At 38.5% G+C, this 24409-nt stretch overlaps 1 non-coding gene and 1 pseudogene across 1 annotated transcript; one reads left to right on the top strand and one right to left on the bottom strand.

Annotated features, from left to right (window-relative positions):
* The first annotated feature begins 577 nt into the window (after window positions 1–577).
* LOC147945744 (small nucleolar RNA R71) lies at window positions 578–684 on the top strand. The gene has a single exon (XR_015598010.1). It is a non-coding gene; the product is annotated as a small nucleolar RNA R71 (small nucleolar RNA).
* A 13766-nt stretch (window positions 685–14450) lies between these two features.
* LOC104783727 (lysine-specific demethylase JMJ27-like) lies at window positions 14451–17396 on the bottom strand (annotated as a pseudogene).
* Window positions 17397–24409: the final 7013 nt, after the last annotated feature.

Raw genomic sequence — 24409 nt, 5'->3', positions numbered from 1 at the left:
TTGAGGGTGTGGTGCATTCATTTGTTGCTGCGGTTGGGAATAGGTTTGAGGCTTGGCTTGGTAGTTCCCTTGAGGTTGAGGATGATAGCTGGGTTGGGAAGGAAACCCAAGAGGTTTTTGTGGTGGATAAGTCTGATCTTGTGGGTTCTCCACATTTGTGTTGCGGTAAGAGAGGTTTGGGTAGTTGCGGTAATTAGGATTGAACTTGTTATACCCTTGGCCACCTACATAGTTTACTTTCTCTTGACCCTCAACACAAGCTTTCATACCTTCTTGATAAATTTCACATTCATTGACAAAGTGAACTTGTTTTTGATTTGCCATAATCATCTTATCCATCTTGTCATTCAAAGCTTTGATCTCCTTGCGGTGCAGCTCATTCATATCAGTATAGTCCCTTGGAGTTCTATCATAATCCTCTCCATAGTTCCCATCACTTTGAGCAAGATTCTCAACCAACAACATTCCTTGGTCTGCATTTTGACCCAAGAAGTTTCCATTGCTTTCTGTATCAAGAAGCATTCTATACTTAGGCAAGACTCCTCTATAGAGTGTACTCAACTGTGACTCTTTGGAGATACAATGATGTGGACATTGAGAGATGTACCCCTTAAATCTTTCCCATGCTTCACAAAAACTCTCATTTCCCTTTTGAGCAAAGCTTGATATCTCATTCCTTAGGCTTGTTGTTCTTGTAGTAGAGATGAATTTGGAGAGAAAAGCCTTCTTACATTGATCCTAGGAGGTAATGGTGTTGTGAGGCAGATTTTTTCCCCAAATGTGAGCCTTTTCACCAAGAGACAATGGGAAGAGGTGCAGCTTGAAGGCATCTTCAGAGATACCATTGATCTTAACAGTCCCACAAAACCTATCAAATTGATCCAAGTGATCAAGGGGGTCTTTCATTGCCAAACCATGAAACTTTGATCCCTGCACCATGTTGATAAGACTGGCCTTGATCACAAAGTGATTGTTCTCAACTGGTGGAGCTCTAATACCAGTGTGGTGTCCATTGACATTTGGTGCATCATAAGCTCCAATGAGAGGGGCCTGTCTTGGTACATGATTTGGAACTCTATCATCATTGGGCAGGTCATTTCCATTATAACCAGCAGAAGGAGGTGGACTGTTGTCCATAGCTTGTCTTGCTAACCGGCGATTCTCACGCTCAAAACGGTAGATGTCGTCAACACGCTCAATCAAGTCTGCTTGGCCTTGACTTCTCAAGTTCATACACCTTGCAAAAGAGAATTCAAAACACCAATGCAAACCAAGTAAGTAACAATGTAAATTAAATGAGTCGGCTCAAGCAAATTTGAAATCCTAATGGTCAAATGTAATGCAAACGGGCAACAGCGCGAAATTGATTTTGTAATTTTTACTTCAATTAAATTATCAATCCACAATTTGCATTAATTAACTCACTAAGAATGCACAAAGATGTTCAATCTAAACTTAAGCAGGAATTGGTTTATTGTAACAATCTTAACTAAGCAAGGCAAACAAATTGTAAAATGCTCAACAAATAAACCAAGAAAGAAATAGAAAATCAACTCAACAATAACCTAAGGAGAATCTAAGGGTTAACGTAATTGATTAGGAGTGAGATAAGAGATGGATTATGGAGTATCAAACAACTTAAACTAAGCAAGATCCTTAGACCATAGAACACTAAGCAAGATTAACACATTTCCATGATATTAATCAATCATCAACTTCTTCCAAAGGCAATTAAATGATCAATAAGCATTACAATCAAGTCTATCTAGCCACTAAGCACCCTATTCAACAATTTCCAAAGGTAAGGAATGCAAAGCATTTAAAAGTTTTGGTTCATGAATTTCATCAAACACCTTCTGGGCATGAAATTCTTAAAGTCTAGAATCAACATGATCAAGGCTGATCTAGCTGTATTAGCAACCAATAAGCAAGGATCTAAAGCAGTATAAACATAAACTCCATAACCCAACTCCTTAATCATCCTAATCTACCAAAACCCAAAGACTCTAAGAGACTACTCACTCATCATCATGATTACACAAAGGTACAAGCTTGATATTTGTGAAATCATAATAAGATATTGTAGATTATGAGAAATAAAGGAGAGATTATTATTAAAAACTTAGAAGTACTCAATCCTTCAACAAACCAAGAGTAAGAAAACTTAAGAACCCTAAAAAGCTGCTAAAAAAAATAAAACCACAGAGAAGCAGAAGATAAGTCTCCGCTTAGCAGGGTTAGAGTATTTATAGGAAAATAGAAAAGGACCCGGGTCAACCCAAACCAAACTGGGTCAAACCCGGATTAAAACTAAAACAAATGTGGACTTAGGCAGCTATGGGGTCAGTTTGGCCGATTGGTGAAGTCGTGTGGCTCCATCGACCATGACTTGGCCGCTTGAGCTGGCCGCTGATACTCCCTGTCCTTCATCGCCTTGAGCTCGATCGGCCACGGTTTGGCCGCATCATGTGACCGATGGCTGCACACGGCCAACGTTTGGCCGATGATATTGGCCGCGTGTGGCTCCTGTTCATGGTCCAAGTGAGTTAAATTGGTTGGCTTTTGGCCGATGGTGGTGCTCGATGGTCTCCCACGGCCATGGTTTGGTCGATGGTCTTGGCCGCGTGTGGCTCCTGTCTTCACTCTGGCTGTATATACGTTCACTCAAACAGGTATAAATCTTTACACACACATCTGATTGGCCTGACATTACCTCCATTGCAAAGATTACTCAATTTCCAATAACTTAGATGAAGAACGCTGGAGCTAAATCCCAAGGAAAGGTCTTCATACGAGTCGATCTTTAAGGGACTGCAGAATGGTTCCGAATCATCAATCATCTTGTGTGCATCCAAATGTGTGTCTTCCATTATATTGCTAATTATTGACTTATTTGGCTCCAAAGCACACTTTCCTTGTAAATCTCTACTCCAACATCTGAGATAACAAATTTGATGCAAAATGCAACCTAAACAACCTAAATGCTCATGAATATGCACAAAACAATGAAGATTAAGCTCTAAAATTACATAAAAACACAAGATATCATGCCTCAAGCAAATATTCCCTAGTCAATGAATCTCTTAAATCTTGCTAAAACACTCTCTTGATAGAAACAATCAACCTTGGTCACTCCCCTACCCAACTCTCGTTGGAGAAACATGACCAAGCAGACATTACAAACCGATTCATTATTGTCAATAAACTCGTTACACATCTAATTTCTTAGGCTAAGTGAGTAAATCTCTAGCATTGATTGATTCAAGCATTTCAACAACATCTCTCGATGGCAAAAAACTATAGATCTAGTCTCAACCTCTCGGTCTGAAAATAGCATTAAGAACATCAATCTAGAAGGAAATTTATATAAATAAACACTCAAGCTAAGACATCCTAACCGATCAAGAACACATATTTGTATATCACATCCCTAGAAACTTTAATTCACTACTCAGATCTCACGATAGAAAGCATAGAAACAAAAATGAATGACAATTGCATTGTATTGAAAATAGGATAAAAGTAGTATATCATTGGTCGAATCCTAACAAAGTAGTAATGAAAATTGCATTGTATTGCAGAATTGAAACTAAAAAGAATAGCCTAAGAAACAAAATCGAATCCTATAGAATAGAAAAAGTGTTTGAGTCGCTTAATCTCTCTCTCAGAAGCTCTCGCTCTCTGGGTTGAGTCTCTGCGGCTTGCTAGGGCGAGAGGAAGAAGAAGGGGGTGTATATATGGAAAACCTTTTAACCTAGCTGCTAAGTCCTGCTCGAGGGTCTGCTTGAGGTGGTGCACGAGGATCTAGTCGGGTAATTCCTCAGGTAGGTCTTCGGGTTGTCCTTCCTGCTCTTAGATCCCCTTTGATCGGGTTGAGGTTTGGACTGTTCTTCTTGCACAATTGCTCTTTCGGGTACATGCTCAGGTTTGACCTCATTTTTCCCCATTTTAGGCTCTAAAGCACATGTTAATAACCAAAATGCACAAATGCAACAATGTAGCACCCTAAATGGCCTAAATGCAAATTCCTACAGTAAAGGACCTAAAGATGCTAATGTTAGGGTATAGATAATGCAATATGTGGACAAAAAAAGGTGTCTAAAACATGTAAATTAGAGAGTTATCAGAACTATCACCGTTTTGCGACTACTCTTTTGTGACTAATTTGTTACTAACCACATATGCAAAAGTTTTGACTCTATTAGTGAAATATAACCGCCAAACTTTCCCCCCCACCCAAAATCAAGTTGTGACTAGTTTGCGACTAATGTGTGACTCGATTAACCATCTAACACGGTTATCAAAAACATTAATCACTTCTTCTTTTCATTATCTCGAAACCCCTCACTCTCTCTTGGAAACCTAAGGGTCTCTCTCTACCAAAACTTTCTCCCGAGATTCTTCATCTCTTCGTCTTTTTCTCTCGAAATCTATCTATCCCAAAATCAATCTCTCAAAATCGATCTCTACAACTGTTCTAATGGCGAACAAAGGCAAGTCTGTCCAAACTCGTGGTGGTAGATTAGGTCGTGGTGGGACTTCTGCTGGTGGTGGCAGTGGGACATTTCGTGGCGGTGGCGGTGGGACATCGAACAGCAGAATTGGAACGTCTTCTCACTCATCTAACCCATCAACCTCTAACGAAACAATTTTGGCTTCTCCATTTCTTCCGTCACAATATCCTTCTAATTCACAATCTCCACCTCAGCCACAGCAGCAAGTGGCTCAATACCACCAGCAACACCCACTGTATCAGCCTCCACCGGCAGCGTACCAACTTCCCCAACATCAACAGCCTCTGCACCAGCAACCACAGCCTTCCTACCAGCTTCCCCAGCATCAACAACAACTGTACCAAATCTCCCCACATCAAGCACCGCCTTTTATTCCGGAGCATCAACCACTGCCACCGCCTGAGGATCCAGATCCGGATCCGCCAAATCATCAAGAATACCAACAGCTATTAGATGATTTGTTGGTTCTTCCTGGACGACAACATATACCACTCTTGATTCAGTTTCCTATCATCGATGTTGAGACGATATGACGAGAGATCTCTTTCTTCTTCTTTATGGTTCACCTATTTGTCTTCGTAATCAAGTATGGGTAGGAAATTGTTGTGTATAAGTTTTGACTTATCTGATGTATTTCGTAAAAGATGTGTTTGATTCTGAATTTAAGTTTGATTACATAGGATTGCTTGGTTCTCTTGTGTTGATTATATCACTTAGGTTGTTGTGTTTGATTCTGAATTTTCGTTTGATTATATCACTTAGGTTTTCGTTTTGCAACATTTTTGTTTTGGTTTTATATTCTTTACTTTCAATTGCTCTCCTAATATTTGTCTAATATGTTTGGTCGGGACAAAGGAAAACTGGCCCGAGTGATAAGTGGAATACTTCGAAGGAAGTTTGATGGTCCTTACTACAGTTGGAAGGTTACACCTATTGACATTCAAGCACGATACTTCAGAACGTTTGCGGTAATGCTCCTTTATAGTTTTTTGTTTTTATGACTACATACCATGATTATAATCATTCACACTTAGCTTAACAATATTGTATTGTATATTGTGTAGCGGAAGTACAACTGGGACAGTGGGATAACTGAGGTGGTTAAAGAAAACTTCATAAGGGTCGCCAAAAGAAGGCTCAAAGGAATTGTGAGCCAAGCAAAGCTGAGTGGTCATAATCCAATTTGGATTCAGTCAATACTTTGGGTCAAAATGATGGAGCACTGGAACACTCCCGACTCTGTTGAAAAGAGCACTAATGCTTCCCAGTCCAGAAATTCTGATCGTTGCGGGCTTGGCGTCCATAAACACTTATCCAGATAGAAATCCTACTTGCAAGTACAACTAGACTTGGTAAGGAGTTGGTAATGCATTTTTAGCTGCCTTTAATTTTTACATGTGACACTAGTAACTTTTTTTTGTGTCATTACAGGAGGATAAATTGGTTCGCCTTGTATCAGTTGGTGAAGTTTTTATGGCAACTCATAGAAGGGCAGATGGAACTTTTGTTGATGCAAAGGCTAAGCAACTAGCTGAAGATTATGAGAAGAACCTAGAAGAGACATTGAATCAGCTTGATGCCGATGATCTTGATGGTTCAGACCATTCATCTCAACGGACCCTCACCATTCAAGATAAAGATGACATATTTCTCAAGGTATTTTTTGACTTTCCTTTCTTGATGATGACATTCTTTTGCTAATACTTATTGTCTAGTTTTGCTAATGTTCATTGGTCTGCATTTTTTATTCATGGTTCTCCTTTCTCAGTATGAATATTCATGGAACATTAACAATGTCTGTTTCAATCTAATTGGATTTGCATCATCTTTTTTTGTGTGTTTAGAGTATTGTCACAGTTGACAAGGGAAAACCCTTTGGACTTGGCCAACTAGCTGAGACGATCGACAAAGGGAAGAGAAAACAATGTTATTCAACCGCTCTTCACCGCCAATCTTAGAGTTCCAAGACCAACTTGAAGCTGCTCATGCTAAGCTCGTAAAAGTTGAGGAAGAAAATGCTAGGCGTGATGAGGAGCAACACAACGTTCAAAGTCGTATAACAAGCTTGGAGATGGTAAACTCCTACTTCAAAAAAACTTATCCTGGATTCAGCGACTTTATGGCTAATGCAATAACACCACCTCTTCAACAACAAGCCACAGCAGCTAACGCAGCTGTTTGTAAATCAAATGATGGTTTTTTGTTAGGATGTTTTATGGATGTTTGCAGGTTTTTTGTAAGGATGCTTGCAGGTTTTTTTGGTACAATTGTTTGGGGTATAATCCTAATCTAAATCGGTTTTAGTATTTAATTTTAGTTTTTTATAAAAAAAAATCTACAAAACAATAACAAATTAGATGCTATAAACTCACCCTTTTGTGACCATGAACATTAGTAAGCAGAATATAAAAAGTTGCATATTGGTTGCTAATTTGTGACCCTATTATGAGAACAAAACGTTGCAAATCTACAACCAAACAAATCGTCATAACTCAGTCTCTATTATGTGACTACCAGAAAAGGTATCAAAGTAGTCGCTAACACTCCAGGTTGCTATTTAGTCACTAACTTTGACTATTACAGTCCTTCTCAACATAGTCGCTAAAATAGAGAGTTGCTATTTAGTCTCTACTTACGACCACTTAGGATAGTCGCTAATATACGACCACTATTGAAACTGACTCTTTTTTTGTGGTTGGGTGAAAGATGTATGGAATGATGATGTATGGAATGAATAGATGTCAGGGTGTTTCAATTCCCCTTATGCAATTGTAGTATAAGAGGTGTCAATCCAATCTGAGTGCTTGTGAACAATCAAGATGTGCATATGAGTCTAAGTCAAGCCAATTGTAAAGATTGTTTGTCACTAACAATCCTATAATGAGATATGAAATGCAGAAACTAAAACCAACTAGAACAAGATACTAAATGCAAACAGAACAGACAAATTAAAGCTATTATGAAACTAGAACAGAAATAGACACTATGCTAATGAACTAATGCAAGACAAGTAATGAACAGAAAACTAAGTGAATGCAATGGAAATGAAACAGGAATGAAACAAGACAATCACAAACCATAAACACAAGTTCTGGGGACAAACTCGAGGAGCACTCGACCGAGTGTAGGTCGAGTACAGGGTCGAGCTAGACTAAACGTGAAAACAGAGCAACACAAGAAAAACAGAGCAATGCAAAAACGAATCAAATAACAAGCAAGCAATGATATTTTGACTAAGATATTAATAAACAAAGAAGGCCTTGAGGAGGGATTCATGGGCTGAGCTAATCATTGTGGTTATCTAACTTGGTCAACAAATCTCAAGCAAACTTTGAGCTGATCTCTAGACATACTATTCTAAGACATGTTTAATCCACTCTCATGGCAAGAAACAATCAAACCTATGCATTTCTAGACTTGTTCTCACAAAGTAAAGAATCTACACAAGTAGGCATTAAACAATACATCTCAAACCAAACAAGACCTCTAATCTCTTAGCAAGCCTAATGGTAAGCTCTAGATCTAGCCTTATCTATGCTCCTTAGACATTGGTGTGATGCTAAGATGCTTGAAATCAAACCCTACCTTCTCAGATATAGGATCAGCATTAAGAACATCTAGCGTAGAAGAGATCTACAACAATCAAGCTTGACCAAATCAAATAAACCACAAGATCAACCCAGCCTAACCCATCCTCAAGGTCCTAAGCAAACTACTCACAAGAACACATGGTGAAATAAGTCAAAAACCCAGAAAATATTGAAACTTGCATCATTAGAAGATGAAACAGAGATCTACAATATTGATGAAGAAATAAAACTCGAAATCTTAATATTTTGAAAGTTATGAAACAAACAAAATACTAGAATCTAGTCTTTCTTTCTTAAACAAGTACAAAATCTAAAATAAAAGAAAGTGCAAAAGGAATAAATCTAAAAAAGGTAAAAACTAGGTTTTAGACTCTCTAAAAAGCTGGACTCTTTGGTGGCTGCAGGTACAAGGGCTTTATATAGGAGATGAGGTGGAAGCCCTAAAAATACAAAAAGTCAAAGCAGTCAACGGCTCGGTCAACTCGACCAGTGCTCGGTCGAGTGGCTGGTCGGGCTGGCTTCTCTCGTGCATTCTCCACTCGGTCGAGTCCTTCTCAGCACATGGTCGAGTGCCTGGTCGAGTGTGCGGTCGAGTTGGACTCCGGACCTTGATTCAACAGCCTTAACTCTCTTGTTTTCTCCTCACGATTGCTTCACTTCTCCTCAGCATTGCTTCCATGCTTCTTAAGCTCCAAAATCACCTGTTTATGCATGAAAAGATGCAAATGCAATGCAACTATACTCTAATGCATGATTAGTCCTAAAGCTACACAATAATGGCCTAAATGGATAGCAAAAGATGCAAAAGTTGTGAATAAACTAAGGGAAAACAAGGTAAAATATATGAACATCAACAATATGTACTCACTAATCTGTGGAAATAAGCGACCACTTTGTGACGGTATTAATTTGCGACCAAATTTTAGGGACCGTTTCAGTTAGTCCTTCATTGGTCGTAAACAGCGACTTTAGGACCACTTTGTGACGGTTTTGATGGTCACAAAAAGCATGTTTACTTGTAGTGTGTCCCTATCCGCGAGGTTCATAGGTTGCTCCTCGAGATTCGTCCTCTTTTTTCAGGTTCTAACGAATAAGTTGCATGATCTTGCTCTATATCTTCATACAACTTCTGCATGGACATGTACTTCTGCTCAAAATCTTCTCATCAAGAAGACACATGGAAAAACAAACACAAATTATATATACATAGATATGTCAGCAAGAAGACATTGAAGATCCTATTTTATTAAAGCTTTCTTTTACCATTTTTGTAACTCATGGATAACTCCAGTTTAAAAGATTTCAACCTATTGCAAACCCGTTCAATCATATCTGTTTTTTGTTTGATCTCTTGAGTTTATTTATTTTATCTTCTCAACTTTCTGATCTAAGCTCTCAGAAAGGCGCGCATCTAAAATCACCTTTCCTTGTTCAAGATCTGATGGACTTCTCAAACTTTTCCCATCCCTAAGATGAGAGTTGCAAACCTCATTTGTTTTTTTCCAATGAGTTTCGGTAGCAATCCATCCAAATATTTTATGATTAGTCCAAATAACACCTTTCAAGAAAGAAAGATAACTTCAATGTTAAAACAAACCAACAAACTTTAATTCTTAAAAAAACTCAGATCAGCTACTTTTTTCAATAACCATTCTCATAATGCTCCTCAAAATTCCAGGCGTCTTCGAATCCTTTAAAGCATTTTCTGAAGTGTACCAAAGCATAACCAGTAAATCCTTTATAATTCCAAACGAGTTTGACAGAATATGGATTATAACCTTTCTTAGTTAGGTCTTCACGTAAGCTTGAAAGGCTTGGGCCAACTATCTTACCACGCGCATCAAAAGTTCTTGGTAAGTTAGATATAATACCAACCCATGGCCACACATATTTTTATCGGGAGGAGAAACTGATAGTGGGTCAGAAGAGTTGGCCTTCGCCTTTTTATTTTGGTTGGCCTTGGACTCACCATCTGCACATGATCATAATACAAACATAAGTTTACAAGAGAGGTGTAACAATCTGTCAAATGCTTCAATCAGACTAGAGGTGATGAAAATGAAGGTCAAAATAAGAATGGTTGTACCTGTTGCCACAGAAGCATATTTGTCATGTTCCCTCTTCTTGTCGCGGTGCTCACTCTTCTTCGTGGCTTCATCTACTTCGTCCTTGCTCTCTTCTTGTCCTACAGTGTTACATGGTCCAAAGTCATAATTTGAAATCTTAATTAATTTAAAGTGCATCCAACTTTCCCACCAGTAACTGATTTGCCTTGTGGCTGTTCACCTCCTAAGCTAGTTGACAACACTGTCTCTCTAGGAGCAGTTTCGTCAACCAAAGTTCTATTTACAGAAAGCTCATCACGAGTGATGTTTGCTGCGAGTTGTTGGTTTCTTGATAGCTCCCTGCTCCTTCTTGTTAACAATCACAAACATATTGAAGAAAGCACAAGTCAGAAAGGAGAAAATGGCCACAGAAACTAGCATTAATTCCTAAAGTAACATGCTATGATAATATGAATGTGGTGTTTGTCTTTTGAGACTTGACTTCTTGAACTAAGCATAAGGTAGAAAAGAGAAAATCGGCAGGGCAGCCACTTTCTCAGCACAATCTCCCATCCCGTGTCACACCATCATATAGAATAGAAACGCATATGATATATTCCTGTATAAGTTCCATTATAAACATTCTATATGTTAACTATGTGTCCATTCTAAAATTCTATTTTATATGAAATACATGTACATATTTTATCATGTATGTTAAATCTATGTCTATTAATACTTCATAAGTTACCATGTCGATTCTATGTTAGTACTGTATGATCATTCATCATATGAAGAATTGCTTTGAATTAATCTGTTGTCTCTTCCTCAACCACGACTCACGTCTTAGTAAACGCGTGTTTGATGGCCTCTAGTGCTTCGTCTTCCCACTGGAAATCTGAATTTCGTTTTGGACGTTTACTAGAACTCTCACCGACCATGTTGATGGCCTCTATTGCTTCGTCTTCCCACTCTGATATGTGTTCTGGACGTTTACTGGAACTCTCTTCGGCCATGGCTCGAGTCTAAAACTGAAAACAACCGTAACAAAATTTGGTAAAAACAATACGTGAAGTAAAAAAAAAGCATAAATTAAAGAGAGAAACCGATTTGGTGATTGCCTACAAGACTCGGAGAAAAGATGTAGATCTTGAAGATGTAGTAAGAACTGATGATTATCATTATAGGTGAAATGATTGAAGAAGAATATGAAGAGAAGGAAATGATACAATGAATTTAGAGAGACGAAGAGACAGTTAAAAACTAAATGACTACGGTATGTTTGCCACCTATGCATATTTTTTGAATAAAATGAAGTGATATAGAATTTTATGTAAATGCTATACGCCCAATGCAGCATATGCAGGTCCTTATGGCACTACTGTGGAGGAAACATGGTAAAATCATATTAGAGAGAAGGGCTGCATTTCTAAACCCATGGTTTATTAATCTTCTGAAAAACAATTATGACCATTGGAATAAAAAGCCAGATGCAGAGAAAGGGAAATATCGTTGGAGTACAAGTTTGAAGCCATACATCAATGGATTACCGACTACATGGGGGAAATTTGCAGATGGAACCAAAACAAAATTCATTAGGAGCGTTGATGTACTCTACGTCCATATGAAATGAGGAAATTCTCACTGGGTTGGTCTTGTTATAAATTTGGTGAGTCGCACAATCGAGATATTAGATCCTTTTATAGAGCATAATGAAGTTCCACAAAAGTTCCAGAGATATATGGCTCAAATTCTCAATTGCCTCCCATTGGTACTCCAAGCTTTTGTACACAGCTCAAGGGTACCGAAGGGTTAATGGTCTGGGTAGGTGTGTAAGTAGAAGCATGTTATGTGTTTAGCTTCAAATGAAGACTATAATATATATTGTAGAGGTATCGTTTAAGTGTTTTTTTGGATGTGACAAGTACCAACCGAGTATAAACATTAACTCTATAGTAAGTGTTAAGTGTGCCAACTACCAAACATTTAGTGTTTAAGTGAGAAATTATATAGGAGATGAATTAAACAAGCATTGGATGTTAAGCAGCAAACAAAAAAACTGATGTAGAAAGTTTACTAAACTTAGGAGTGGTCAATGACTTCAATAACATAGCATCCTCCACAAGCTCATCATCATGGACATCAGGATCTGACATCAGAACAAAGTTGAACAAATTATGATGATCCTCCACCACATTTTAGGATCAGATGATGAGTAGAGTAAATATAAGTTTTGATGTCTATGGAAGACTACTACCAATCGAAAGACGAAGAACTTTTCATCTCTTCCTTGTAAATTTTTGTTAACTCTTTACATGCCCAGGGAACATGTCCGTCTGCGATTATCCTGGTCCAAAGAAGCACATTTAACAAAGCTAAAACCAATCCAACAATATGGCAACTTGCAACAATACTGGTGGATATGTCATGAGAGGTGCATGGCATGATGAGGTAATATACGTAAGATAGAAGGTAAATATGTACCTTTGCCTTCTTATAAATATGCTCCAAAGATACATGTATCGCTTTTGCTCTTTGCTCAAACCCGCAAAACGTTCAAATCACTCATATGTTACCTTAACGAATCTAGTGGTCTTGCGGGTTTGAGCAAAGAGCAAAAGCGATACATAATTGGAGCATATTTATATGTCGGTTTGTTGGTCCAGGCCAGGAGCAAAGAGCAAAAGCAATACACAATTCTGAATATATTGATATATGTTCTAAAAAACTTTTCAACATTCCGAATTCCGCTTGTCTTCACTCTTCTCCCACGTCATGGGTCCCTTCCACATTATAAGCTTTGCCTGGGGGAACTGGCGCACTCGTTATTTCCTATGCAAGAAAATTGAAGGCTATTACATTTGACACATGTGTTAACAGAACAAAACTAAACTGAGAAGAAGATATCTCACTAGATCAACAGCAAAAATGTTCATGAGGATTAGAATTGCTTACTTTGAACAAATTCTTGCTCGCATCTTGATGGGCTTTGTAAGTGTAGCCGTATTTCTGTTTCTTCCTCCATACCAGGAATGTGTCTTATGCGCTTCAGCTTTTCACTCATGATCTCTTTTTCCATCTCCAATGCTTGCACAACATAGAGAGTGTTCATCAGCTGAAGGCTTTTCATATGAAACTTCGCTTTTACCCTCTGTGATATAACACCTAAACTTGAACAATAGTTACCCTTCAAGTAAATGATTTTACAGACAATAAGCAAAATCCTACCTATTGTCGTTCTACCAATTTCTTCATTTCTTCATCAGTTTTTTTTGTGCTTGAATATCCATTTTTTTTGCTAACCATAAGAGAAGATCAAAGGAAGAGACATAAAAAATAGGAATTTATGAAATGTATTATGTAAAGAGTGGCTTGAAACATAACATTAGTTACCATTCAAAGTGAATGATTTTAAAGACAATAAGCAAAAGCCAACCTGTTGCAGTTCTGTCGATCTCTTCATTTCTTTATCAGATTTCTTTTCCTACTGAATAACCATCGAGTTTTGCTAACAATAGGTGAATATCAGAGGAAGAGACAGAAAAAATACAAACTTATGAAATGTACTATGTAAAGGGTGGCTTGAAACTCGAACATTACTTACCCTTCAAAGTGAATGATTTTACAGACAATAAGCAAAAGCCTATATGTTGTTGTTCTGCTAATCTCTTCATTTCTTCATCAGCTTTGCTTTGCTCTTCATTAGGCATTAAGTTTTGTTAACCAGAAGAGAAGATCAGAGTAAGAGACTGAAAAAATAGGAACGTATGAAATGTACTATATAAAGAGTGCAAAACGTGGTGAGTGGTGACGTTTGGTGTTTCAACGTTGTGTATTGATGCTATATATGTAAATCATAAACATTCACATCCATGTAAATTGATTAATTTAGAACTAGAACTCCTTGGAAATTTGTGTTTCAACGTTGTGTATTGATGCTATAAATGTAAAATATATAATTGTAAAAATTGAGAGAGGGAAAGAGGGGTTTTATGGTTTACGATTCCAAGGGGTTGAGAATGAAACCGTTGAAATTTGGTATGATAAGGAAACAACTTGCTAAAATAGAACATACAAGGCAAAGGAAATGAATGCTACAAATTAGAGTTTTGAGTAAACACAAGTGAGAATTCCAGTGCTGATTTAATGGGTTTGTGAAAGTGATAGTGATAGCAATTTTGAAATTGTGCTTCAAACAAGACGAGTACTCAAATTAACGAGATCATAGAGAGGAAGATTCTCAACCTGAAAAGTAGTGTCGCCTTAACGATCGCCATGGAGCGTTTGCTCCAAACAGTGGTTCAGTCTGATATATCGAAAGATGTGGACTTCTCCATTAAATTTTTTGCCTCTTTAGTGGCTGCTGCATGCAACACTAATTTCTTAAGCTACAATGCAGTGATCAAAAAGACATTATTCTAACTACTCTTTTTAGCAATAACAAGCGAATTTTTCGACATGATTCAAAATATTCAGATATAATGAAACCATAGTGTACCTCTAGTTTATCTTCGCTGGCTCTGTGGTCTCTCGGTAATCTCCGGAACTCTTGTGTTAGCCTAACGTATTCCTCTGCGTTTTCAGGAGAAATAAAATCTAATGCCACCTTTATACAAGACTGTAAACCCGGTTTGAAGTTTAGAATCAATATCATTTCAAATGACTAAATGTTAAATTTTGCATTACGGAAAGAAGAAGCAGTGAATGAGCAAAGAGGACTGATTCAGTGGAATGAAAGGAGAGATACTGAGTTTATTGATTGCGTACATGTCTATTCCCGACTTGGTGAGGACAAACTGCAGGGATAAAAACAGCCTCGCCGAGGTGTTGCTCAAAGGTCCATGGTTCTATATGTGCATATGACAAAAAAAACACACAAAATCAACCTTTAGCCACAAGCAAAGAAGATACACCGATTTCACAAGTTGAACAAGTTTAGTACATAACAGAATCTTACCAAATTCAAGTTTAGTACAGAACAAAATCTTACCAAATTTCTCCTTCAGCTGTTTCTGCTGACTTTTACTCAAGAAAAAAGTCTGGTCATGAATTGGGTGATCAACCTGATAAAAAAAAACATAAATTAATTCAATATGAATTCCTTACAAGAGATGCGTCTATTGATACATACAAATTTTACAAGTTGGTTCTCCGAGTGACGGTTGTGACTATTCAAAAACTGAACAAATTTTCGAACGTCCTCTCTTTGAAAGATTTCCCAAACAGCCGCCCCATGCACACACGTTGAGTTCTCATTGCCACTATCCTCAGTTTCCTTTGGGCTACCCAGTTTCTGCTCGTCTATCGATTTCACATGTTTCCTCAACTTGGCTTCTGCATAGTTTGTACGTTCCACTTTTATCTTTTGGTATTGCTCGGGAGGTTTATCCATTTTAGTCGTGTGTGTCAGCAAATTGACCTAACTCCAATTCATATAACAATTAATCACCAAAACAGAAGGGAAGGAGGGACAGCTCAGTATCAGTTTTATAGCTCTTTAATCAGTTTAGAATCAAGTCATAAAGTACAAAACCATGGATATATGTCTATGAAGAATTGAGATAGAATAGGTGCAGGTGCACTTACCACGTCAGAAATATCACATTATAGATTTGTCACTGGATCTCCTCTCTTAAGTTCTTCAGGGAAACCATAGGCAATGTATGTTTTGGGTCCAAGATCTGGCTTTAAACATCCTTCTGGTATAATCAAAGAAAGGCAATGCAGTAATAAACTAAGAATTATGCCTTGGAAGGTGCTCTTCAAATAAGGCTGATGGAGGCCAATCTTTCAGTTTTAACAATTGTGGCCAACCATCGGAATGCTTGCGGCCTTCTATGTAGCCTTTAAAAATTTATGTATAGTCATTTTAATCTGCAAAAGAAAGGGAAGGTATGGACTATTATCCTTAGGAAACAAATACACATAGAATAGGGTTGACTGACAGTGTTCCATTCCAAGCAATCCAAAACTTTCATGTATTTTCCCTCTTCTGACTCTTTTTGTTTCTTTCTTGCTCAAAGTCTCTTGTTTCCGATTAGATTTTGGAATAAGTTTCCTACAAGCCCTCCACATAACCACGTCTTCTGGAAAATATTTCTAACTATAACGGGTTCCGCCCTCATCCAATGTGACTGAAAATGAGTATTATCTTCTTCATCTAGATCAACAACATTTGGGGAGTACAAGAAATTATCATGAAGATTCTTTCTAATTGTTGCCTGCCTTCGAATGGATCCAGAGTTGGTAGTGCATAATGAACATTCATGACCAATATCCAGATATGGAGCGCTAAACTGCAGAGTGACTTCCTCTGTATCCGTTATCAATTGTTTAACCCAATGATTTTTGCATAAGCGTCTCAATTCCAGTGTTAAACAAGAACCACAACCACCACGCTCTTTTGTAGGGCATGAAATTTTACTTGCTTGGGAAAGCTTCCTAAGGTCCTTGCAGCAAGTAAGGCATATCTCACATGTATCACGATGGTGTGAACAGCTTCTGTAAAAATTGGCAATGGATGTTCGGCAGAGATTACTGTCGTACAGGGATGAAGAGATTTAGATAGTTACAATTCAAAGAATTAGATCATATTCTCATCAGTAACCTACTAGAACCACCTTAGATATTCCCCCAAACGATTTATTTGATAGTTCCATTGATTAAGCCGTTAGATGATTATCACTGTCGAACATTACCCCTCTCTACAAAAAAAAAATTCTCTCCAACCTATGAAAACTCAAATGCTACTAGAGCTTTAAAAATTTACCAGGATATGCGCTCACTTGGATCGAGTTGGCATATAGTAATATCAGATTTGGTCACACAGGCTCCTAGAAATAAACCAGGCTCGTGAATGTAAATTGAAACAAAGAATAGCAGAGGAAAAGACCAAGTGACCATACCTCTAATTTATGTTTCAATTTCTAGTTCATGATTCTGCTCTGTTCATGATTCTGCTCTGTATATATATCAATTGCAATTCCCCCTACAGAATGGACAGGCAGATCTAACTCTCTCACTCGTTGTCTCTGCATACCTATAAAGATTCATATTCTCCAGACTGGTTAAGTAAGGCAACAGAAATAAAAAACTAGTACATACCATCTCTTGATGCAGCCACAACAATAGCGCTTCTTGTTACACTTTGAACAAATGATAATACTTTCTAGTTCACTATAGTTCTTACAGTGATGACAGGTCAAACCCACATATCTTCTAGTTCCATCAGACTGTTCCGGGAAGAATCAGTGTACAAAACATAAGATCAATATATTTCTTCTTTCAAATCCGAACACAAGTTTCTCCGAATCGAAATAAATAATTCCAGTTCAAAGCAATGCAAACTGAAATTTTGAGGTTAAATTACACCAAGAGAAAAGATTGGACGCATGAAACTGACTTTCTTTGTGGTGTGGTGAAAGAAAGATGTATGGAATGATGATATATGGAATGAATAGAAGTCAGGGTGTTTCAATTCCCCTTATGCAGTTGCAGTATAAGAGGTGTCAATCCTATATGAGTGATTGTGAACAATTAAGATGTGCATATGAGTCTAAGTCAAGCCAATTGTAAAGATTGTTTGTCACTAACAATCCTAAAATGAGATATGAAATGCAGAAAGTAAAAACAACTAGAACAAGATACTAAATGCAAACAGAACAGACAAATTAAAGCTATAATGAAACTAGAACAGAGATAGAAACTATGCTAATGAACTAATGCAAGACAAGTAATGAACAGGAAACTACGTGAATGCAATGGAAATGAAACAGGAATGAAACAAGACAATCACAAATCAAAAACACAAGTTCTGGGGATGAACTCGAGCAGCACTCGACCGAGTGTAGGTCGAGTACGTGGTCGAGCTAGACTTAAACGTGAAAACAGAGCAACACAAGAAAAACAGAGCAATGCTAAAACTAATCAAACAACAAGCAAGCAATGATATTTAGACTAAGATTTCAATAAACAAAGAAGGCCTTGAGGAGGGATTCATGGGCTGAGCTAATCATTGTGGTTATCTAACTTGGTCAACAAATCTCAAGCAAACTTTGAGCAGATCTCTAGACATACTATTCTAATACATGTTTAATCCACTCTCATGGCAAGAAACAATCAAACTTATGCATTTCTAGACTTGTTCTCACAAAGAAAAGAATCTACACAAGCAGGCATTAAGCAATACATCTCAAACCAAACAAGACTTCTAATCTCTTAGCAAGCCTAATGGTAAGCTCTAGATCTAGCCTTATCTATGCTCCTTAGACATTGGTGTGATGCTAAGATGCTTGAAATCAAACCCTACCTTCTCAGATATAGGATCAGCATTAAGATCATCTAGCCTAGAATAGATCTACAACAATCAAGCTTGACCAAATCAAACCAACCACAAGATCAACCCAGCCTAACCCATCCTCAAGGTCCTAAACAAACTACTCACAAGAACACATGGTGAAATATGTCAAAAACCCAGAAAATAATGAAACTTGCATCATTAGAAAGATCAAACAGAGATCTACAATATTGATGAAGGAATAAAACTCGAAATCTTAATACTTTGAAAGTTATGAAACCAACAAAATATAAGAATCTAGTCTTTCTCTCTCAAACAAGTACAAAATCTAAAATAAAAGAAAAGTGCAAAAAGAATAAAATCTAAAAAAGGTAAAAACTAGGTTTTAGACTCTCTAAAAAGCTGGGCTCCTTTGGTGGCTGCAGGTACAAGGGCTTTATATAGGAGATGAGGTGGAAGCCCTAAAAATACAAAAAGTCAAAGTAGTCAACGACTCGGTCAACTCGACCAGTGCTCGGTCGAGTGGCTGGTCGAGCTGGCTTCTCTCGTGCGTTCTCCACTCGGTCGAGTCCTCCTCAGCACACGGTCGAGTGGTGGTCGAGTGGTGCGGTCGTGTTGGACTCCGGACCTTGATTCTACAGCCTTAACTCTCTTGTTTTCTCCTCAGGATTGCTTCACTTCTCCTCAGCATTGCTTCCATGCTCCTTAAGCTCTAAAATCACCTGTTTATGCATGAAAAGATGCAAATGCAATGCAACTATACTCTAATGCATGATTAGTCCTAAAGCTACATAATAATGGCCTAAATGGATAGCAAAAGATGCAAAAGTTGTGAATAAACTAAGGGAAAACAAGGTAAAATATATGAACATCAACACCCCCAAACTTAGTCTTTGCTTGCCCTCAAGCAAATAATCAAAGACAAAAGAAGGTAGGTGAGGTTTGAAAGTGGGATCTCAGCTCCTAAAGCTTGCAAATAGACTATCTAGAATCAATGTCCAAGTTACTAGTACTATGATGCAAGTTGAATGAGCTATACATAAAGACTTTAGACAAGCATATCACAACCTTCACTGATTTGAGCCTTAGACATCCACATGCATTCAAATCAACCATTTCCTTTAACATTCATTAATCAAGAACATGAATCAATTCTATGCAATGCTTAAACTCATTTGGCTTGGCAGTAAAAGGTTTAGAGACAATGATGGTCTCTTTTTAGAGTAGGGCTTATCAATATCAAGGTTCTCTCATAAAAAATGGATTGAGCTTTAGAAGAATGCTAAAGGTAAGAACACTTAGATACATACAAGAACAAAACCTTGTCTACCCAAAGGCACCCAAAGTGTTTATCCTATCAATCTAAACCCAATTGATCCTAGTGCTACCCTTTAACTTCTTTTCTTCTTTTTCACCCTTTTCTCTTTTGGTTTTAAAGTCTTAGGAGAGGTTTCTTATTTGATCTTTCCAGCGGAATGGGGGATTCTTACTTATTTGCTATGGTTCTCTTTTCTTCTTATTCTTAAGACATATAAGCATTTTGCTAGACTTCTATTTTCTTTCTTTCTTTTCTTTAACTAGAACCATCTTTAAACAACCTTATTCTTCCCATTCTTTCACTAGACTTTAAATTTACTTAAACACATTCCCCTCCTAAAGACTCTAACCTTTTCTTTCTCTTTTTCCTCTTTTCTTTTCATAATAGCCAAGTCCCAAACCCAACAAGTGAACCACCTAGTCCTATCTAGTTTGAAAAATGCAAACTAGAACTACACAAGGCATATGGTATCCATGAGTTTAAAGCAATGCACACATTGATAATTGAAAGTCAATATTAGGTTCTTATAAATAGGAAATGGTTTCAAATCTCAACATGCTTCAATTTAGACCAAATGCAATGTAGGAATTCAAGGCTTGGTTCAATCTTATTCTTCTAACCACTCAACTAGCATCAAAGTACTACTAACTTGGGCATTGATCCTAGTCTAGTGAATAAACAAGCTAACAAGGGAATACTCATCATAGATCCCTAATGCAAATACTTTACAATCCTACATGAAACATGCTAAACGAGATCCTAATGTGCAGTGCAAACTACATGAACACTCTTTTTTTTTATAAAGATTTTTGCAAAAATTTTCAAATTTTTAGGGTTTTTCTATGCCTTTGATGCTATGCAAGTATTAACATGATGATGCTAAAAATTTGAAATAAGAATCACAAAACAAAATGTCAAATACTATCTCAAATCCTCCCTCAAACTTAAATCACACAGTCCCTGTGTGAAAGAAATTTGATTGAGGATTCAAGATGAAAAACAAAAAAAACAAAACACAATGTCAAATGCAATGATATCTACAAGTGAAGGTGATAGTGGTACCTTACGGGTTGTGGAAGTAGTTGTCCACATCCATCTGCATGCTGTCATAGGAGTAGTTGGGGTCTTGTTGGTGACTTGGAGGTGGAGATTGGGGCAGCTCGACGATGGGAATCGACCGGGACTCGGTCGAGTACGTGCTCGAGTGGGGGGGTCGAGCTGGACCACGAGTGTCAAAATGTTGACCTTGCTGCTGGTAGAACTGCTGGTAGAGTGCTGGATCCATGAAGTACTGGGGTGGGATGGGAGGGTAACCTTGATATCCTGGATAAGCAGCTGGAGGTGGGAAGCCATAGGTTGATCTGGGCTGGAACTCGGCCGAGTGCATTGGAGGTGCTCGGTCGAGTGGGTGCTCGAGTGACCCGGTCGAGTACCTTGAAAATGGTTGTTCTCGGGTACTTGAGCTCCTCTTCCTCTGATTTGGCTCGTACATTGAAGCCCTAGCTGGTTCCACAGGGTTCGCAACTCTAGAAAGTGCTCTAGTTGAGCTACTCCTCCTCAAAGGGCTCGATGGTGTAGGTGAAGAATTCCCACTCTTCAACTCAGCAATCTCCTTCTTTAAGCCCTTGATAGACTTAGCCATGTTGGTCACCTTCTTCTTCAGCTTGTCAAACCTCTTCCCATGCCATTTGTTCCATTTTTGCAAAAGGGTTAATCTCTTGGTAGCCTCCCTCACTCCTCTACTATCTCTTGGGTTGAGCTCATAATCCTCAAAGTAAAATTGCTCCTCCCCATCAGCCATTTGCACATCTCCAGCTTCATCAACTCTAAGTTGAACTATCCCATCAAACAAATGCTCCTCAGCTGGCCAAAAGTCAATGTTGACTCCTTCTTGAATGGTGGTGAGCTCTTGGTTAGGCAAAATCAGTTGCTTTTTCCCAAGTGTTGGAAGTTCAAAATTGAAAATGTGATTCCCTTGATGCATCTCCTTGGCTAGGATGAGAGTAGAGGTGAGGTAGCTAGAGTCAATCCATCTTGGTGAAACCCTTTCTCCTCTAAGTGGAACCTTAGCAGCTTGTAGGATTGGAGTAATGATGCCTCCAATGGTTAGTGCTCCTCTTGATCCTTTATTCTCCAACTTGCCTACCCAACTTCTCAAGTAAATCATGTGGTCAATGAGCACCATTGCTAGGTCAGTCTCCACAGTGCTCCCAAGAATGATGGTACCATTTCTTGCTTGGAAGATGACTCCATTGAGAGCCAAATCAATCATCTTTAGCTCCCCCTCATTAATATTCCCAGTTTCTTTCCTAGCAAAGAAGGTGTTGGCAAGAGCTTTGTGGAAGTGCCTCTCGTGGGTAGGTCGAGTGGGCTTGCGAGTCTCCTTCTCCAAGTCTAAATCTCTCCTTACCCAACTACATTTTCACCTAAAGGCCTGTCCAACACAAACATAAAAGAAAACACATCAAAACTACAAGGAAAATAAACCATATTTACAAAGGATACCTTAGGGACTTCCTCCCTAGTGAGCTTGTTTAAAGTCACTAAGCTTGACTTTGGTGTCCTTTTTAGACTTGGTTTAGATACCAAGGAGGTGATGAAATCCTCCCTGGAACCTCTTGATCACTGTGAAGTTGATCCTTGATCACCTCACCCTTAACACACAAACCATGTTTCTTCTTGATCTTGAGCCTTGGTCTTGCCTTCCTTAAGGACCTCTTGTTCAGCTTAACTTGAAGATCCTCAACCATACTAGTCAACTCTTGAACTGACCTCTTAAGCTTTTCCACAGAATCATCTTGAAAGGAGAGCTTAACCTTTGGAGTAGCTTCACCACTTGAACCTTCTTGACCCCCTTTGTCCTTTATAGTAAAAGGTTGATCATCAATGGTAGGAAGGTTGGTTGGGTTATAGATGTTGAACTTCATGGCTATATCTTCAGCTATGTTCAAGGTCACAAGACCCTCTTTGACATCAATAACTGCTCCAACAGTGGCTAGGAATGGCCTTCCAAGAATAATTGGATCTTCAGGTTCCTTGTCCATCTCCAACACTACAAAATTAGTGTGAACCCTTGCCTTCCCTATCTTGACTGGAACATTCTCCAACCTTCCAACTATCTCATTGTTTGACCCATCAGCTAGACATATATGAAGGTTGGTGGATTTGAAATCAGTTCTCCCAAGCTTTTGTGCTATGGAGTATGCCATCACACTTGTTGAAGCTCCCAAATCACAAAGGCATTGGTTGTAGTGAAGATAGCTAAGTGTGCAAGGCAGATAGAATGGACCTGGATCCTTAAGCTTGATTGGAATGATAACTCCTCCAAGGTCCTCAAGATCCTTCTCATCTTGAGCTTCAGCCTTCTTCTTTGACAAATCAAGCAAAAAGTCTTTGTAGAGAGGATATGGATCATACTTTTCCAAGGCAGGTCCTCTCTCTTCTTCTTGGTAAGCAATGGTGATCTCTTGTATGGCCAACACTTCCTCAACCACAGCTTCTTCCTTTAAAACCCTCTCTTCTTCTTGTTGCTTAGCCATCATCTCCTTTCTCTCAATGATTTCCCTAAGCTCCTTAATATTTTGTGCTTTGAAACGTCCTGGGAATGGAAGAGGTGGCTTGTAAGCAGGAGGAGTGTACTTAGCAGGCTTGACAGCTTCTGAGTCTGCAACTCGATTGACCACTCGAGCATGCACTCGATCGAGTGGCTTTTCGAGTACTTGGTCGAGTGCAATAACGGACTCCGGTTGCTTTGCACAAACGTCACTTGGGGCTTCAGTAACTATGGGCAATCAAACTTTTGAACTTGGATCTTGAGACAGCACAAGCTAAGAGAAGCCTTGATCTGCATGAGCTTGAGGAAATCAGATTGGAAGCTTATGAAAACTCCAAAATCTACAAGGAAAGAACTAAAGCCTTCCATGATAAGAAGATTCTCATCAAAGACTTACAGGCAGGAGACCAAGCTTTGCTTTACAATTCAAGACTCAAGTTATTCCCTGGGAAGTTGAAAAGTAGATGGGGAGGCCCTTTTAAGATAAAGGAGATCCTACCATATGGGGCTGTCACACTTCTCAATAAGGATGGTAGTGAGTTCACAGTCAATGGTCAGAGAGTTAAGAAGTATTTAGGAGAAAAAGAAACACCTGAGAAGTTCACAATGCTTCTCCAAGATGCTCCACAAGCCTAAAAAGGATACCAAAGTCAAGCTTAGTGACTTTAAACAAGCTCACTAGGGAGGAAGTCCCTAAGGTATCCATGTACATATTGTTTAAGGTTTTAGGTATTTTGATTTTTGTTTTGGTATTTTCATGATCAGGGAAGCAAGGGAGACCAAATAGAAGAGGAAAAGAAGACTCGTGGTCCAGCTCGACCCCCCCACTCGAGCACGTACTCGACCGAGTCCCGGTCGATCCCCATCGTCGAGCTGCCCCAATCTCCACCTCCAAGTCACCAACAAGACCCCAACTACTCCTATGATAGCATGCAGATGGATGTGGACAGCTACTTCCACAATCCCTAAGGTACCACTATCACCTTCCCTTGTAGATATCATAGCATTTGACATTGTGTTTTGTTTTTTGTTTTTCATCTTGAATCCTCAATCAAATTTCTTTCACACAGGGACTGTGTGATTTAAGTTTGGG

The sequence above is a fragment of the Camelina sativa genome, chromosome 4, assembly GCF_030686135.1.
Source record: "Camelina sativa cultivar CO46 ecotype springtype chromosome 4, ASM3068613v1".
Taxonomy (NCBI): domain Eukaryota; kingdom Viridiplantae; phylum Streptophyta; class Magnoliopsida; order Brassicales; family Brassicaceae; genus Camelina; species Camelina sativa.
The sequence above is the reverse complement of the archived record's forward strand: the minus strand, read 5'-3'. Positions and strand labels throughout refer to the sequence as shown.